Genomic DNA, 3,488 nt, shown 5'->3' with positions numbered 1-3,488 from the left:
AGGGAGGCTTTCTCTTGCTTTGGATAAGCACCAACTTTTCACATCCCCGAGCATACAAAGGGCCTTGAGCCCCATGCAGGAGGCAACCCCTGTGTGCCGACAGCCACAGACCTCAGTTTACTTCTTGTTCCTCGCTTAGTCCTCCGTCCCCTCCTTGTCATCACATATCAGGCCCTTAAGCAGCTGGGAGGCTTTTCCTGAGGCACCGAAACTGATACCTCCCTGCAGACAGGCAGGCGAGGAGCACAGGAGAGCGCAGTGCTTGCACACAGCCAGCTCCAGACCCTTTGGGAAGCGATTGGGTGCTGAATGTGGAGCTGCTGGAAGCAGGAGCCCCACTCAGCCCCTGGTACCCAGCACCCATGCAGGTGTTATCCCCACCCTCTTTGGATGCGTGGGACTGGAGATGCCCATCCTCACTGGCATGCATGGGATAAAACCCCAGTGCTTGCAGGACTGCCAAGCTGTAGGGAGCCCATTCATGCCTGGTGAGGAGGAGCACAAGGGGAAGCCATGCAGGACACCCTCCCCATGTCGGCAGCCCACCCCAGGGTGAATGGCATGCAGCATGCGGGGCAGATGGGCTGACAGCGGCATCCCTGCGCTGCGCAGCTGCGTACATATGGCACACATGTTTTGGCTTGTGTCGTCTAGCAATCCAGATGGCAGGAAGGGGTGTTGTTTTCCTTTTTTTTCCCCCAGTTCTTGGTGGGGGAAGAGCCAACCACAGTTCTTTCATACAAGGAGAGGCTAATCCAGCTGTGTCCCTGAGCACTAAGCTGTCCCCGGCTCACCTCCAAGGCCACGGCCACCTCAGAGGAGGGAGGTAGACAGGAAGCTGGCTGCTGTTGGGAGAGATGTGTCATTGCTGTTGTGCTTGTCCCTTGGTGTTACGGCCACCGGGAATGAGGATTTCTCTCCCTCTCTCTGTATTGAGCTGCTACCTTCACCATAGGTCTGTAACACTGAAGTGGGACTGAAGAGTAGATGCCTCTGAGATACAGCTCCTTCCCCTTAGTCTTGGCACTTGTAAGCGTTCAGTCTGGAAAAGCTTTCTCCCCGCAGTCCACAAAGCATCATTTGTCCATGTGATCCTTCCACTGAGGCTAGTAGAGTAGTTCCCCTTGGGAAGCACTTACCTGCCCTAAACCACTTTGAGGTGGTGGAGATCCTTCTGCTATACTTTGCTCTCCCTCTGCTGCTGCCTTTCTGGGTGTCCCTCCTGCCCCCATGACTAGGCAGCTCCTACCTGGAGCACTGCTCTGCCCTCCGATGCCCTGGTAAGTGCTGGGCAGTGGGTTCTTGCACTGTCCCAGCTGCGCCAGGACCCCCCATAAGTGGGGGTTGTCATTTCCATCCTTTTTCTCTTCCTCTCTTGCTGTTGTGGGTGGTCAATGAACCCAAACATCTCTGATGAAGAGACACAGCAATGAGTTCACAAGAGCCCAAGGTCATCTCCTCCTCCATCTGAAGTGCTTTTGTGGACGTTCCTGTTCATGAAACAGTGCAACTCTTCAGAGGAGACAAGATGTGATGCCACCACTGCACATATGCAAAGCAACTGCTACCCAGGCTGGGTCATGGTTGCCAGCAACACTGGCTCCATTCTTTGTTTGAAAATTCCTTTTGGCAACAAGGGTTGCTTACTCCAATACATCCCAAGTGTGAAATGGAACCATCTGAGCAGTTATTACAGCATTGACTTAGCCACCAGTTTGCTCCTGGAGGCTTTGGCCAGGAGGAGATAGTGCTCTCCACTGCTGGGCTGTAGCAGTCACCCAAGCAAACCAACTCCCCCCAGTCCATTGCACTCACAGGGGTTGTGATTGAGCTTCTCAGCTGTGCTGACAGACCCTAAGGTGGCAGCAAACTCCCCCTCGATGGACAGATACAACCACAGCAGACTTCCTCCTCTGGAGCCTGCTTGGGCTTGCACATCTGGTTTCTCTATGGATCACTGCTATCCGACTCCTCCTCAAGACAGCAAAGCATGGAGCCACAGCGAGCTCGAGTCTGTGCCGGGAGCAAATGTGTCCACAGACATTTATTTTCCCTTGAAGTATATTGACTTTTCTCTAAATCTTTTCACCACTGCATTACCAGGGCGCTCTCTGCCTTAGCAGCTGACAGCCTCGCTCTCTGCGCTCATGTGGGTTCTGGGGATATTTTAGGGTTTTATAGGGCTTTTTAGCTGCTGGAGTAGAGGGTTTTTTCCTCCCCGCTAGCATCCTTTCACTCTTTGCTGCTGGCATGCACGTGGCTGCTGTGGCTTGTTGTTAAATCAGTGCCGAGAAGACCCTGCTCGCTCCCATTGGGAGCGTGGTGGGACAGGAGGAGCAGCAGCCTCAAGGCCATGGGAGAAGGTCGCATTGCTGTGGGGTGGCCTGGGGGCAAGCTGTCTGCAGGGGTTTGAAGGGACAAGCCAGGCAGAGCCTGTGGCTTGAGCAATGCTTTAGCCACAAGCTGGTGGAGGCTGTGACTATTCTGGGGACGCATCGTTACGTGCTTGCCCTCTTTGTGTGTCATCCCAAAGGCAGCTGTGGTTTGTCACCTCTGTAGGTGGGACACTGTATGGGACCAGTGTCTCTGGCGTGTCCCTATTGCGTGGTAGGGAGGCTGAGAGCTTTTCTCCATCACCTGCTGACACCTCCCAGCCTTCTTCCCAGTGAGTCATCCCCCCATGATCCCACCAGCAGGAAACCTTAGGATGCCTTCAAACAGCTCCTGAAGACAAACCTCCCACTGAGCTCCCTGGGGGTGACAGCAGGAAGGGTTTGTCCTGTTCCATGGTGGCAGTTGGAGAGATGCTGCTGGGCTTCAGGAGAGACAAAGGATACTCCACATGTTGCTTACAGTGTGTGGTGCCACCACTGTACATCATCATCAAACAGCACAGCGTTAACTGGAGCATCTTGGTGGTTTCAGCCAGTCCAGAGTGATGCTTAGGATTATTTAGAGGCCAGCTGGGGAAGAACTGAGTGGCACTGTGGTTTAACAGCTAAAGAAGATGACAAAATACTGGCCTGAAGCAACACAAGGGGAGAGAAAATAAGGGAGAAACCAGACAAAAGGACAAAAATCCTGAAAACAATGACTGTGTGTCACCAAGAACGGGGTTTGTTTGCTCCCCTGGCTGCTGCCTAACTGATTTTATCCTCTGCTACAAATCCCGCTCCTGTCGGGAGGTATTTGCTCTGCTTGCTGCAGGCACCCCGAGGGTTTTCTTACGGCTCCGGCTGAAATCAGAGGAAAGAGCCTGCTTTTCTCCACTGGGCTTTGAATCCAGCCTCTGCTCCCTGCCTTAATCCGCTCTCAAATTCCTCTCTGGGCTGTGGTGGGGAGGTGGGACACTTTATGGTAGCTTGCAGCAGATTCCCTCAGGCTCTTTGTTCCCTTCCTGCATCTCCTTCAGTCCATACCATGTATGTTCACAAAGTGATATATCCCACCCCGGTCCCGGTTTGCACTGTCCCTTGCGCCAAGCAGGG

The sequence above is a fragment of the Nestor notabilis genome, unplaced genomic scaffold (assembly GCF_000696875.1).
Source record: "Nestor notabilis isolate BGI_N333 unplaced genomic scaffold, ASM69687v1 scaffold4453, whole genome shotgun sequence".
Taxonomy (NCBI): Eukaryota; Metazoa; Chordata; class Aves; order Psittaciformes; family Psittacidae; genus Nestor; species Nestor notabilis.
Note: the sequence above shows the minus strand (reverse complement) of the source record.